Source organism: Cheilinus undulatus, linkage group 3, assembly GCF_018320785.1.
Source record: "Cheilinus undulatus linkage group 3, ASM1832078v1, whole genome shotgun sequence".
NCBI classification, from domain to species: domain Eukaryota; kingdom Metazoa; phylum Chordata; class Actinopteri; order Labriformes; family Labridae; genus Cheilinus; species Cheilinus undulatus.
This window is the reverse complement of record NC_054867.1, coordinates 28499011-28515381: the sequence shown is the minus strand read 5'-3', so window position 1 is coordinate 28515381 and position 16371 is coordinate 28499011.

Here is a 16371-nt window from a genome sequence, read left to right as displayed (position 1 = left end):
TTAAAGAAAGGGTCTATATTCCAGTTTAGGTTTTTTTCATGAAAATAGGAGTTTCTTAGTTATAAACATGATTCTCCATTTGATAACTCCCAGATACTTGATTGAGAATTGATGAAGGAATGTTTTGTACAATTAATGTTGAAGACTTTGAGCTTGCCGAGTTAAATCATTTTAATGCCTTTAATAAGTGACAAAATAATTTCAAAGAACAAACAGATAAATCTGAGTTTTCATATAAATCTTTAAGAAAAATAAACAAATTTCAGCAATGTAAAAAGTTGCCATTAACAGCAGTTGAGAAAAGGGTGCACTTTGTGTAATAGATTTGGAAAGTAGCTTATCTCTACAAACTGTTTTTCAAACTTCAGTATATCATGACAGTAAGAAGGAAATGCACTTGTCTAAAAAATATTACTATATATTATATATATTTATGTTAGGGGTCTGGGGTCCTCCTCCAAGACATTTTGAACATCAAACACTGAAATCCTTCAGTTATGGGGAATATTTATGCAACAATTTGAGGGGGAAGATGATTGAAATCGTACAAGCTTGGCTAAAAAACAAAGCTTGAATAAGGACATGTCTGAGTCAATGTGCCTTCTAAATTGTAACATTGTTCACTGGGAAAAAAATGAGACTGTTTTAAAACTTCATGGCCTTAAATTTCAAATGTGCAATTCAAGATTATTTTAGACTTTCAAAGGATCTGCAAGACCTTGGTATCATCTATTAAAAGCATTAGGAATGTTTGTCAATTAAAAAATTGCATTTATTTTAACAAGAAATATCAAAGGTCCTACTATGGATCCATGAGGTACACCATTTTAAAGAATATATTTAGGCTCATGACCTACATTAGAATAATAAATAATATAAGCTTATACTACTTCTGGTCAGCAAGGTTTATCTTCTAGTATTATTTTTCCAGACTTGTTTCAACTAGGACTTAAACCAGCAACCCTTGAGATTCCAACAAAAGTCCCTATAGATCAGTGGTTCTCAACTGGTAGGTCGGGACCCAAAAGTGGGTCGCAGAGCAGTTTTCAGTGGGTCGCCAATGTGTGTCCAGAAAAAAATGGTGGCAATAATCTATGAAGAACATGCAACTATCCTGTTTATTTTACTCTTTTTTGTGATAAGGGTTAAATTTGAATGTTTTATCAATATTCAACTCAATTATCTCCTTTTCCTACTTTTATCATGCTAATGAAGTAATTTCTCAAGATTGCTGGAAAATTGTCTAAAATCTACATGTACCATGGGGAAAAGGGGGTGTAAAACATATCCGTTTTGTCCCGTCTCTGTCCCTGTCATAAATTCTGTTCCAGCCAAGATCTTTCATGCAACATTTTTATTTACCAAACATGCATTGTTGGAAATCTATGGAAAATTTGGTTGCAATTGGTCATCAAAGATATTGGTGGGTCCTGAGGCTAGACCAGTTGAGAATCACTGCTTTAGACTGAGCTACTGTTTCCCCTGATCAGATCTTATTTCATACATGAAATATACTCAAAAATAATGTATATATAGAGGGCAGCTGTGCTTAGCTAAAGTAGCATGATAGTGATCATTATTACACCTACAGGTTTTTAAGAAATAAATAACTCTGCTTTATTAATAAAGGTTGTGTTTACATAATTCAAATTTTCGTTACTTTGCATGTATGTACATGAGACCCTTCAAATAAAGTGCTGATGAGAAGAGCAGAGGAAGATTATAGAAACACTGCAGCTGAAGGAGGGAGATTAGTAAGAAAGAGGCAAATATTTTTGTGTGTTTGAAACACTTTTGCTTCATTAAGATGAGAAGGACTGAGATCAGCAAAGAGAGGAGCATTAATAAGTGAACCAAGATGTGTCTTTCATAAGTCAAAACTGCCTCCAGATGAGTGAAGCAGTGAAGCCAATCATGACTATGTGAAACCATCTTGAGACCTGCGTTCACTGAAGCTTCAAATCAACCACACATTTCATTAATCGCATTAATACAGATGGAGAAAGATCACAGCAGTGACCAGGGACGTTGGTATTTATTTGACCTCTGTGCAAACAAAATCCCTGCTGCAAAAACACATAGTGATCAAAAGCATACAGTAGTGTAGTAATGAATATAAAGCTGTTGGCCTTTTGACTCTGAAACTGTAAATAAGGGACTGAAACAGTAGATTAGGGAAATACTTCAGTGTTTCAGTGTGGCGTTTACAGAAAACATAGTCAGTAACACAATCTGTGCACAGTCTACATATTCATCAGGGTGAGCTGAAACGAAGACTTATCTGATCATTTAAACAACTGTTAAAAGTGCTTGAAGTGAAATTTCAAAAGTCTTCACCGTCACTTGTTGCTGTGAGGTGTCTGCGGTCATTCCTTATCATTAACCTGGTATGGGACTTACACACCTGTGTATGGAAGGTCTAGTCACTGGTTAATCAGGATTCCTGGCTACCATTACACCATGAAGACAACAGAACACTACAAGAAACTCAGAGAAAATGATACTGAAAACAGGCGATGGATACAAAAAACATTCCAAGGCACTGAACATCCCCCAGAGTTTAGTTAAATCCATCAAGAAATAGTGCATGCGTAAATCTGCCTACATTCATCAGGCTGTCCTCACAAACTGAGTGACCATGAAAGGAGACTAGTGAGAGGCCACCAAGACACCTTTAACTACTCTGAAGGAGTTACAAGCTTCAGCAGCTGAGATGGGAGAGACTCTGCATACAACAACTGTTACCCAGGTTCTTCACCAGTCAAAGCTTTATGGGAGAGAACAAAAAGAAAGCAACTGCTGTAGTAAAGTTCTCTTAAATCTCTGCTAGAGTTTGACAAAAGGCATGTGGGAAACTCCATGGTCATATGGAAGAAAGTTCTTTGGTCTGATGAGACCAAAATGATGCTTTCTGGCCATCAAGAAAAGACGCTGTTTGGCAGACACCAAACACACCATCCCCACTGTGAAGCACAGTAATGGCAGCATCATGCTGTGGGGGTGCTTCTCTGCAGCCAGCCCTGAAAGGCTTGTAAATGTAGAGGGTAAAATTAATGCAGCAAAATATAGTAAAATCCTGGATGCAATCCCATCCCAGTGCAACCTGACAGAGCTTGAGCAGTTTTGTAAAGTATGGAGTTAAATTGTAGTGCCCAGATGTGCAAGGCTGATTATGACCTATCCTCAAAGACTCAGTGTTGTGACTGCAGCCAAAGGTGCCTCTCCTAAATACTGATTTGAAGGGGGTGAATATTTATGTACTTATTTTATATCAAATATTTTTGTTTAATTAACATTGCTTTGTAGAAACCTGTTTTCACTTTGACATTGAAGAGGATTTTTGTAATTTTTTTGACTGATGATTGATTTATATAGTCAATAAAAGGGTAAACATGGGGGATCTTTTAGGTCACTTTTGGTAAAAAAAAAAAAAAAAAAAAAAACTGACAATTTAAAGACTTTTTAAAGTTTTACACCTTTTTATTACTATCAACCATTAAAATAACAAAGATATTATGGTTTTAAAAATGTGGTCTTAAAAAGCTTAAATATTTTGGCTACATTATTTGATAGACAGTTTATGATGTTGGGGTCTAAAAATGTTCCTTATAAATTACTTATTCATCTAGTATTCCTGCCTTCTCTCATTGTGTTTAAATTGATCAAAATCACAATTTTTTATACATTTTCCCACAGGTGAGTTTCATAAAATAGAAAAGCAGCTTTAGAATCAGAGCAGCAAATTTTCTTCTGAAATGTGATTATTTATTTTGCTTGTAGTGCATTGACTTTTGCTGTCCTGCTCTGTTTAAACATGGTTTAAACTTGTTTAATCTTGATTCATGCGGCTCACCTTTCTTGCTCTAGATAAAAGTTATTAACAGAGACCAATCCTAACCTTGTACAGACTGATAAAGCATCAAACCCCTAACATCAATTTCATCTCTGATTCCTGTAAATCTTCCTGCACAAACTAACCTAAACTTGTACGTCTAGAATGGCAGTAAAAGTGCTGAAAAGTAAGCAACTAAAGTGAAAAAGTTCAGGTGAGTTTATGATGCACACTTAATTTTACTGCATTGTCTGTGAGAAGAAAAGATCCAGTTACATGCTTTAACTACTGTTTGTGCAAATATAGGAAACCGTCCCATCTACTGACAGATTCTGCCGATTAAACAACAAAGACATGATAATGGAAACTGCATTTCCATTTACAAAAATCTAACTCTCAGACTGGTCTTCACCCTCCAAAATTCATTTCCAAACAATCTGCCTGACTTCTGCACCCCGTGCCAAATGCAGAGAAGGAAAAAGGAGGAGAAAAATAAATACATCCTCGATTTTAATGGCTCATTTCCGTGGGACACTATACCCTGAAGCCTTGGGCCTGACATCAGTACAGAGACAACCCCTCAACTCCAGTCCTCCATTAAATCGTCCCATCCACACACACTCTGAACATGCAGTAAAGTCGGGGGTATGTCTAATCAGATTTTTCAGCTTGAGACAGACAGACGGACGGACGGACAGACGGATGGAGATGCTGGTGGCAGGGCAGCTGAACGTCCAGGCAGAAAGACAGTTCAGTTATTTACATGGTTCATCTTCTTTGTGTCTGGGTACATTAACTGTGAGATGTGAAAAACAAAGTTCTGAAACATGAAGTGAAGAGGAGGGACAGGGAGGATTTGTTGTAAAAGTTGTGCTTTTTAAAATTCAAAACTCAGTTCAAACTTTGATCTGTAATGTCTGGCCTTATGACTTATATTACTTGGCTGTTTAATTAAAGAGTTTGAGAACTTTTTGCACTTTTTGGTTAACTTATCATAGTTTAAATAGCAGATTAAAAAAAGTTAATTCAGCAAAGGCAGAAAACAGGATTAAATAGGCTGGAACGTGTTTGCATATTTAGATCATGTGAGCTGATCACGTAACAGAAACTGTGTCAACAATGCATAACTATGCTATCTAAAATCTTTGTGAATACAAAAAATGCAAAAAATTCCAGCATTACTTCCTCACAAATGTACTCATAACTAAGGGAAGTACTTTATTAGAAAAAAACCCTAGCGTTTTTAACAGATTCCACAAGTACAGATCCTCATTTTAACATTTGATATGATCTGCAGATTTTGTTTCAGTGACGGTTGCTGAATTGGATTTAAATTCTTCTAATGATGATGCAACAGACTATAAAATAAAAGACTGTCAGTTCAAAATATAAGTCTTATTATAAACAGGGTTTATAAACTATTAAAATTGGAGCTGTCAAGATTAATTGAGTTAATTATGATTAAGGTCTATAATTAGTGCACTGATTTTTTATTGTGATCAACAGCATGATTTATTATCCCTTTCAACACTCTCCCTGCGTCTCCCTGCAGTCACAGTAATGCAAAATACATTATATTGCCAAAAGTATTCATTCACCCACCCAATTAATTGAAATCAGTGTTCCAATCACTTCCATGGCCACAGGTGTATAAAATCAAGCACCTAGACATGCAGACTGTTTCTACAAACATTTGGGAAAGAATGGGTCACTCTCAGGAGCTCAATGAATTCCAGTGTGGTACTGTGATAGGATGCCACCTGTGCAACAAGTCCAGTCGTGAAATTTCCTTGCTCCTAAATATTCCACAGTCAACTGGTATTATAACAAAGTGGAAGCGGTTGGGAACGACAGCAACTCAGCCATGAAATGGTAGGCCACATAAAATGACAGAGCGGGGTCAGCGGATGATGAGGCGCATAGTGCGCAGAGGTCACCAACTTTCTGCAGAGTCAGTCGCTACAGACCTCCAAACTTCATGTGGCCTCCAGATTAGCTCAAGAACAGTGCGTAGAGAGCTTCATGGAATGGGTTTCCATGGCCAAGCAGCTGCATCCAAGCCATACATCACCAAGTGCAATGCAAAGCGTCAGATGCAGTGGTGTGAAGCACACAGCCACTGAATTCTAGAGCAGTGGAGACGTGTTCTCTGGAGTTCTCGCGTTCTCGCTTCTCCATCTGGCAATCTGATGGACAAGTCTGGGTTTGGTGGTTGCCAGGAGAACGGTACTTGTCTGACTGCATTGTGCCAAGTGTAAAGTTTGGTGGAGGGGGGATTTTGGTGTGGGGTTGTTGTTCATGAGTTGGGCTTGGCCCCTTAGTTCCAGTGAAAGGAACTCTGAATGCCTCAGCATACCAAGACATTTTGGACAATTCCATGCTCCCAACTTTGTGGGAACAGTTTGGGGATGGCCCCTTCCTGTTCCAACATGACTGTGCACCAGTGCACAAAGCAAGGTCCATAAAGACATGGATGAGAGAGTTTGGTGAGGATGAACTTGACTGGCCTGCACAGAGTCCTGGCCTCAACCCAATAGAACACTTTGGGATGAATTAGAGCGGAGACTGACAGCCAGGCCTTCTGGTCCAACATCAGTGTGTGACCTTACAAATGCGCTTCTGAAAGAATGGTCAAAAATTCCCATAAACACACGCCTAAACCTTGTGGAAAGCCTTCCCAGAAGAGTTGAAGCTGTTATAGCTGCAAAGGGTGGACTGACGTCATATTAAACCCTGTGGATTAAGAATGGGATGTCACTTAAGTTCATATACGAGTCAAGGCAGGTGAACCAATACTTTTGGCAATATAGTGTAAGTCTACCAGTGCTCCTTAATGTTTAATTTCACTTAAAACAACTCCAGCAGCTCAGGGGACAAATCAAAAGTTATGTGAACCTTGAATTATCAAACATTTACCTTTTACTGTCGCCTTAGGTCCTTTAAAATCAGTAACAAGTTCCTTTTTCCGTGGTTAAGCTGATACCATAATCTTCTCTCTACCAATAAAATCAGGTCTGTATCCAGATAGGCAGTCAACACCTTTACTATAGGAGAGAAGAAAATTCCAAAATGATACAAAAATTTTAAATTAGCAAAAATTTGAATGTGATAAAAAGGGTGTGATTAATTGCGATTAACAGAAATTCTGAGGTTAATTGCAATTAAAAAATGTTATCTTTTGACAGCTCTAATTAGAATTTATAACCTCTTACTTTATTTTTCATTTGATTAAATGTTCATTCGTCAGTGAATCAAATATTAAAACTGTATTGAATGTTTATTGCTGGAGCTGTATGATTCTGAATTAGTCTATGTTGTTAAATTTGTCATTTTTTTATTACCTCCGCCAAGGAGGTTATGTGATTGGGTGGGTTTGTTTGTTTGTTTGTTAGTTTGTTAGCAACATAACTCAAAAAGTCATGGACAGATTTTCATGAAATTTTCAAGAAATGTCAGAAATGGCATAAGGAAGAACTGATTTGATTTTGGGACTGCTCTGGATCACCGTCTGGATCCAGGAATTTCTTAAAGGATTCTTTACTGTTGGGAGATAGGGCTAATGGCGGAGGTCTGCGCTGTTACCACTTTACACCAGGAATGGCAGACATGAGTAAATTCAACACCAGCAGCATGTTTTTGGTGTGTTTCTATTCATAGTTTTGGAGTTTATAGAGTTTGAAAGATGCAGGCCTGGTCGAGGGGACAAGTCAGAGCGTAACAGAGAGAAAGACAGCGAATTGTAGTGAGAATACTCACAATGCTGGGAGGAATAGAGGAATATTCACCCTCTGCCATGACTTTCAGTCGTCCAGTGAGACCATGGGTGCTTCCGCCATGACAGTCCACATATAGCGAAGCCAATGCTTTGTCTCACCGTGTCTCCACCCCAGGGGGAGGGGGTAATTGGCGAATTAGATTTTGGGAGTGATTTGGATCACTGTCTGGACCCAAGAATGTTTTAAAGGATTCTTCACTATTGGGAGATAGGGCTGATGGTGGAGGTCTGCGCTCTCTGAGTGCTTTTCTAGTTTATAAATGTAAAGCTTGTTATAAGGTATTTAAGTGAAAAGGGGCAAATCAAAAGATGATGCCTCTGGGTTGCAGATGACAGAAAGATAACTTTAACTAAAGTTTTACCCTTTTATTTTAATCAAAACATTATTCAGAATGACAACATTATAAATACGGACTGAAATTGCTTTTAAGAAATTTGTTGTTGTTTAATTTTCCTCACAGTTCACATCTTTTCCTGTTAACATTTTTTGTTTCATTTTATTTCATGTCATTTTAATTCAACATACATTATGCACCAGTTTTGTTCTGGTTGTTACCATGATGGTTTATAAACTGGTCACAAACACATCTTCCTTTGAGCCACTGAAGAAACCCTTGTGCTGAAACGTGTTGGTGTCCTTCAGCTGCTGCTTTTCCTAAACCATCAAAGTTTATTAGTTTTAATAATCTTTATTTTTTGGCCCTGGAACTGTTGTGAGGTCAGGTTTCAAACAAAGTGTTTGGATGTAAGCTGGCAAAGCAGCCTTTTTTGTAACATTTTCCACAGAAAACTCTCTTGATGAGTGATATTTTTAACATTTAAAAGAACACATGAATTTTTTTTTGGGTCATAAACAAAACTTACAAGGAGCTGGTAGCCAAGAAATTATTTCTGTGTACTCCATGTACCGACCTGGTGTCCTGGATGCAGACTGCATGGACTCAAATCCAATCTGTGGTTCTTTACTGCATGCCATTCCCATCTCTTTCTCCCCTCACTGCATTGCCACACAAGTTGAAAATACTCAAAATATTTGTGATAGCTGATTGTGTAAAAGTTTTTAAGTAGTGGAAGTATATTTGCTGAATATGACTTTACTTAAATATATAATTTACATGTTTCATCTATTGTAATTTCCCCCCAAGACATGGGGCATCACATATTTTAACTTTGAACAACCATGCCACCCAAAGTAAGCTAATTAATTTGACTACAATTAACAAAGACTGAAAGATGCACTTTAACCCAGAGTTCAGTGCATCATCTGTGCTATGTTAAAGTTGAGCCCCACAAGAAACACTTCTGTATCTGAGTGGGTAACTTCAGTCAGGGTGCAAAAGTGTCTAATGCACAAAAGGAAAACTATGCAGGTTATGGGATGATTGTAAATTATTTTAACAGAATGATAAAAAATACTTTGACTGATTGAGCACTGTTCACTTTGAACTAAAAATGTGTTCTATCAACTCAGAAAAACAGAGACAAAGTAGCTGTTTTAGATTTTTAGGTTTAACAAAACACTTTTTCTTAAACCTTTAACTGGTGGGTCTTATATTGTAGCTTCCCATCCATGAACTTCCCTGTCTTTCTAATAAAGGCATAAAAAAACAAAAAACTATGGCCTGGTAGTTATATGCCTCTGCAACATTTCCTGTTGCCTGACAATAAACATACAGTCATGGGCTAAGAAAAAGGGCTGAGGTTTTTTGGTAGTGTGCTTTGCTTAGATGTTATAGGCAAGGGGCTGTGGCCCAGTGACCTTGACCTTGGACCTACAGTCATGGATAAAACTATTGGCACCCCTGGAATTTTTCCAGAAAACACACCATTTCTCCCAGAAATTGTTGCAATTACAAATGTTTTTGGTATACACATGTTTATTTCATTTTTGTGCATTGGAACAACACAAAAATTAGCAGAAAAAAGAAAAAATTGACATAATTTTCCACAAAACTCAAAAAATGGGCCAGACAAAATGATTGGCACCCTTTTAAAACTGTGGTTGAAACTTTTTCCAAGTATGTGATGCTCATTTAAACTCACCTGTGGCAGTAACAGGTGCTGGCAATCTAGAAATCGATCTGAAGCCAGTTAGAATGTATAAAAGTTGACTCAACCTTTGTGTTTTGTGCCTGTGTGTGTCACACCAAGCATGGAGAAGAGAAAGAAGAGCCCAGAATTGTCTGAGGACTTAAGAAGCAAAATTGTGGAAAAATATGAACAATCTCAAGGTTACAAGACCAACTCCAGAGATCTTGAAATTCCTTTGTCCACTGTGCGTAATATAATCAAGAAGTTTATAACCCATCGAACTGTGGCTGATTTCCTTGGACATGGATGGGAGAGAAAATGGACAAAAAACTGCAACGCAGGAGAGTTGGAATGGTGGATAAACATCCTCAGTCAACTTCCACACAAATTCAGGCTGTCCTGCAGACTCAGGGTGCAAAAGTGTCAGCTTGGACCATAGTGTGTCATCTAAATGAGATGAAGCTTACAGAAGCTTTACAGAAAACAAAGAAGAAAGAAAAGAACACAGTACCTACAGTCAAACATGGTGAAGGTTCAAAGATGTTTTGGGGTTGTTTTGCTGCCTCTGGCACTGGGTGTCTTGACTGTGTGCAAGGAATCATGAAATCTGGAGACTATCAAAAAATTTTGGGCCACAATGTAGGGCCGAGTGTCAGAAAGCTGGGTCTGCGTCGGAGTGCATGGGTGTTCCAGCAGGACAATGACCTAAAACATACCTCAAAAAAGCACCAAGAAATGGTTGGAAACAAAGCGCTGGAGAGCTCTGAAGTGGCCAGCAATGAGTCCTGATCTAAATCCCATTGAACACCTATGGAGAGATTTCAAAATTGCTGTTGCAAGAAGGAACCCTTCAAATCTAAGAGACCTGGAGCAGTTTGCAAAAGAAGAGTGGTCCAAAATTCCAGTTGAGAGGTGTAAGAAGCTTGTTGATGGTTATAGGAAGCGATTGTTCTTTTTTTTTTTTTTTTCAAAAATTCAGTTGAGGGTGCCAACAATTTTGTCTGGCCAGTTTTTGAGTTTTGTGTAAAATTATGTCAATTTTGTCTTTTTCACTTCTGCTTTTTTGTGTTGTTCCAATGCACATAAATGAAATAAACGTGTATACCAAAAGCATTTGTAATTGCAACAATTTCTAGGAGAAATGGTGTATTTTCTGGAAAAATTCCAGGGGTGCCAATACTTTCATCCATGGATGTATGACTTCAAGAATCTATTCAACTCATCCATGAGTCAGAGTGAAAACTTGTGCAAAGTTTGAAGAAATCAGTCGAATCAGTCTTGAGATATTGTGTTCACAAGAGTGAACTGTGAAAAACAAGCCAATAAAAACAATGCCTCTCACCATGTAATTGTCAGCGTGGAATCATAAAAACATTACTTATATCAGTTTATCCATAGGAGACACCAAAAATGACTCAATTACAGTGTTTTTTTTTCAAGTTATGATTACATTTAGATTTAAAAAAAAACATTACAATGTCAATTTTTATAAACAATTGTAGTATTCTATTCTGTCTTAGATTCTTATAAGTCGGCCAGATCAAGTGTTTAAGATTAGTTCACTTATCAAAGGAAAGCATACATCTTACATAAAGTTGACCCCCCAGGTGTGTATAACTGGTACTGATAATCTCTTTAGAGATTTGTAACAAAATAAAAAGGTCATTTAAAAAGCAGTTGTGAAATGTGAGGAGAAAGACAAAAAGATGATTTTGTTGCTGTTCAGCGTCACCCTCCAAAGATCTTGTCATCCCCACGGCGCTCTGCATCTCCTCACAATGATTTTATGTACGCACACCTGACGCTTTAATATGCAGCCATGGAGCAGTGAAAAGAGGGAAGAAAGGGCTGATGGGAATCTTTTTGGGATGGTAAACACTGCATGAATTAAGCTATCAGAAGGCTGACATCATGAGGCATGACTAGAAAACAAATGAGGAGGGTGAATATTAATGGAATATAGTCAAAGATATAGTATGTTATTTTACAGACTGCTTACGTATGCATGTGTGTATAAGTGTGGATCTTACGTACGCAATGCCAATCAAGCCCGTTTCTAATTAAGAGTTGCTGTGTAAGGTTAGTGATTATTGCTAAGGAAGGAAATCACTATCAGCAGCCCATTTTCACATGAATGAGCTCCTTTAATTAGACTGAACAGCTAATGAGAACCTATATCAAGTTAATACAATACCTTACCAGCTATGTAAAAAATGGACAAAAAAGAGATTGTGATTATAAAATATAGGAAGAAAAATGAACATAAGACAGAAACAAAAGGAGCAAAAAGCAGGAGGATGAACTGGTTCCAGAGCAGAAATAAAGATACTGTCGTGTTTTTTCAGCATCTACAGAAGTTCAAAGAATCCAGAGCACCAGAACGATTAGGACAAAAGGAGAAAGAGGGAGAGTGAATGAAGGATTGCATGATGTAAGCCCGTAAAACGCGTGTGTGTCTGATGGAGAAAGGAGCAGTGAGATCGAAGATGAAAAAAAAAATCTCCATTGTCAGTGTGTGTGTTGGTGTCTGATTGAGAAGACTGCACACATGCTTGTGTATCTGCTATAATTTCTCCATTTGAAGGTTAATTAACGCTTGAAGAAAGAGCTACAGGACTGCAAATCAAAGACAGTAAACACTCTCCCTGTTGCTCCAGGGGATTATTAAGAAAATAAATGAAAGCTGCATAAAACAATTAAAATATTTGAAATGTGAACTTTTTGGGGGCATTATTTTCTCCTTTTTCTTTGATAACACCAAAACGATCAAGGACAAGGAAAAGAAGACTGTGAGACTAAAACTGCACCATACCATACTCATTTCCTCCCTACAACTGCATATTTCTACACTGCATACTTTTATTTTCTACTGTAGAATATTTATCTTTATTGCTTTATCATCCCTTTTTTATGTTGCTTAAACCAATGTGAAGTTCCTAATTTTCTTTCAAAAAAAGCAGGTCTGTGCCATAGCAGAGAGTCATTTACCTTGGCTTAAGACAGAACAAAATCCAAAATAAAGCAGAGCTGTTTTAAATGTGTAAGCAGTATTTAAAAATGGGGAGATAAGTTGCTATTGACGACATAAATTCTTGGATTAATTGCAACTCGAAATTTGAATGGTTGTACAGGGCAGGGGCTGGGAACTACTGCTTTAAGCCATTCTTACCTATGCAGTCCTTACGTTTTTAGAAATTTTCAGGCAGCCTGCTCCGTTAATCTTGAGCTGACCCTTCACGTCTGCAGGTGGAACAAACAGGCAACGCTTTACTTTGAATACTTGCCCCTTTATCAGAGCTTGTTGTTGTTGGACATAGCCTGAGATAGACAGCATGTGAATGTTAGACATCACATTGCATCCCACACCGTCCCAAACTCACTGTCCAGACTGCATCTTAAAAAAAAACAAAAAACTCTGCTCCGTGAATTTCAGTTTCCCCTTGTAACTGGGACATAGAGTGCTTTCATTTTGAAAGCAGAGAAACTGAAGTGTTGTGCTCTGTAGCCTTTGAGACAAAAACATATTGCCTTCTTGTTGACACAAGTCAGAACACAGCACATGCACAACTTTCTCCACTTAAAAACAAGACAGAAAGCACTGCAGAGTGAGGAATGTGAAAGAAAAGGTTCATTTTGCACATTGAGATTGCAGTGGTCATTGCTAATAGTACTTTTGGTTAACCTAACACGCCAGATGGATTTGTTTCACACATCCATCTGGGAAAGCTTCTATAGGAAATTTTTGAGAAAAGGCAGAGGCTTTGAAAAAAACTTGGAGTATGATTGGGTGAATGTTCTGTCTGTGACATCTCTACGGGCCACACGTGACGTAGCCGCTATCAAGCTGCGCGTGCACAGCTACTGAGGAATAACGTGAAACATGGTGACTGTAGACATGAAAGTACATGACTTTTGTCGTTTTTGAAAAGACAACAACTCACTGCTGTTCTTTGTTCCTCTTTTAATGAAGAAATGTCGTCAAGTCCTGATAAAACTGGTGCTTTAGCAACATCCACGTTAATCTCTTCCTCCAGAACTGCACCAGCTCTTGCTGCTGCTTGTTTACATCACGACTCTTCTGCGCCTGAAAGTACTGCCCCTCGTCGTTGATTGGTCCTGTCACTTTCTAACTGGGCCCCAAACGGTTCAGATGGGAGCTTTGCAAGATGGATTCACCAGTGAAAAACAAGGAAACGGGCGTATCCATCTGCTTTGTAAGTTTAACTTTTGGTCCCACTGTCTGCATTTTAATACTTACCCCAACTCAATGTGGAGAAATTTAAAGGGGCATGACAGGAAAAAGCCTGGGTAAATCCAGCTGTTTCGTGTTTGCACATGAAGCTCACGCTGAAAATTTCAGGATTGTTTTTAGTTTTGTATTTATGTGACTGAGACTTCAGTGATGAATGAAAGTAGCGTTAGAATCAAGCGTTTTCAGTAGTTTACATTAGAAACCAAGATATCATAAATGTAAATTTAACGTTCATGGCAACATGAAGTCACAAACTGAGTTTCTCCACTCTCAAACAGAAAACCACTGATAATTTGAGCTGTAAGGAACACAAAACACAAGAGGCACGAAAACACAATTTAGGCTCTTTAAAAGCAGTAAAGTGATGTTAGTTACTGGTCTGGAGGGGAGTTTTTGTGTTTATATGTTTGATTTTTAGCTGAGCCGTGTGCATGTCAACACCCTCAATCCAGCAAACCAGAGGGATATGAGCTAATTAAGGAGGAAGACAACCAAAGGGGTAAAACTGAGGGAAGAAATCAAATTACAGGCAGCAGGGGGATTAGTGAGAGAGGCACTTTTTCTAGAGTTTAGCTGAAACATTTGGAAAGACAAGTAGGGCAGTAAACAAGGAATGAAGAGTAAGAGAGACATGAAGAGGGCTTTCACTTAAACTGATTTGGATGTTTTTTTTCCGAGCACATTTGCATTAAATGAACCCCCTGCCTTTAAACACACTGTTTGTCTTATTTTCCTGTTTTCTCATCGTTCTCTCTCCGTTTTTGTCCATCTTTTCGTCTCCTTTTAGTTCTCTCCTAGGAGTTGTCCCTGTCCCAGTCGCAGTTCTTATCTGATGGGCAGCGGGCCACTGTTTTCATAAACACCGTTTTTGGAAGGTTAGCGTACATACATAAACAGCAGCACCACAGACTGCAGTGTCAAATCTCCTCTAAACCTCTGTCACTCATTCTGCTCTTCTAAAAGCTCCATCAGGCCGTGTTTGGGTCAGCCTGACAGTGTCAGTGCTTTCAGACAGGGTCCCAAAATGAACCAAAGCCATGCTGGGGTCCCCATAGAAACACAGCAGTGTCCATCACAATCCCACTGTCCCTGCCTGTCAGTCCAGGATAAACTCTGTATACATACAAAGCCATTATAGTACACACAGCATAGACCTCAGAGCACAATAAATGTCCTATAATCTGATAACCTCCTGTTTGCTTGAAAAAGAAAGTCACTGAGAGGTTTTTGTGGGTTGGAATATGTTAGCATGAACCTCAAACTCTGTAAACAGTCTTCTTCTGATCATTAAAGAACCATTTGTGGTTTCCTAAAGTTGAGATCCTGAGGTCCTTAAGTATGCCCGGGCTTTTTCTGTGGCACTGAAACCTCCGTATGGTGGAGCAGCAGCTGTCTAATTAGAATACATTAACTACTATCTATTCATGGCCCTTACAGGAGCAGTTTACAATGTAAATGTTGCCAAACCACTTGCTTTGAGGTTGTTTTTCTTAAAAAAACAAAAAAAAAAAAAAAATCAGAAACTATTTGAAGCTGTTAAGGTATTAACAGCTGTAATATTCAGAATAGAATAGAATAGAATAGAATGTTTGTGGCCACTCACATGGCTTTGGTCTGAACAGCTCTTTTTTTTTTTAAACTGTATACTCATAATCTTGCAAAGCAGATGAGTCTGCCAGCCGTCATCTCTGTCATCACAGAAATTCATCGTGCAAAGCTCCAAAGCAAGAAGAATGGAGGCATTTGTGGCTGGAAAAGCTCCACCAGGATTTCCAGGGCAACTACGTGGACTACGTTCAAGTTTGTCCTGAGGATTTCTTTACAGGTAGGTCATATTCTGTGTTGCACAAAGTATCTTAAAATCCTACTTAGGTGAAAGTAAATTCATCATGCTAGAATATCATTTGGATCAAACTAGGTCACCTAAATAAATAGTACTTGACTTAAGTATTTGGTGTTAACTGTAATGTTACATTAGTGTCAAAAATAATTGTCTGGCCACTAATATAATTGAGTGTACAGAGTACTAAGTAATTTGCATGTATCAATGAATTCAACTGTGTCCGGATAGGATATAGAAAGCAGAACCGCTGGTTTTTAATGTTTCCAAGATGAGAGAGCTAGCTCGTATGGGTCTTTGATACTCTTTTTCCTGCTGAGTCCCTCTCTAGAAGTTTTAGCAGCCGTTAACCATTTTTCTGATTCTCTTTGTGGATTTATTCCAAAATCTGATTTAATTGTACACTTTCATCCCCATCCATTCATTATTTACATGCCTGTATCTCCAACATGTCTGCACATCCAGGGAACTGCCCAAATTGTGACGTCAGTCCAAAGACTCTATTAAATAAAGAGCAAAGAACAGCATTGAAATCTTTTCATGATGGGAAAGATGTTTTCCCTCTTCTGCTAACCTGCTTTGCCATAAGTCTGCTAGAGTTATGAAGGGAGGGGGATGTTGTAGTATTTTGAGTCAATATA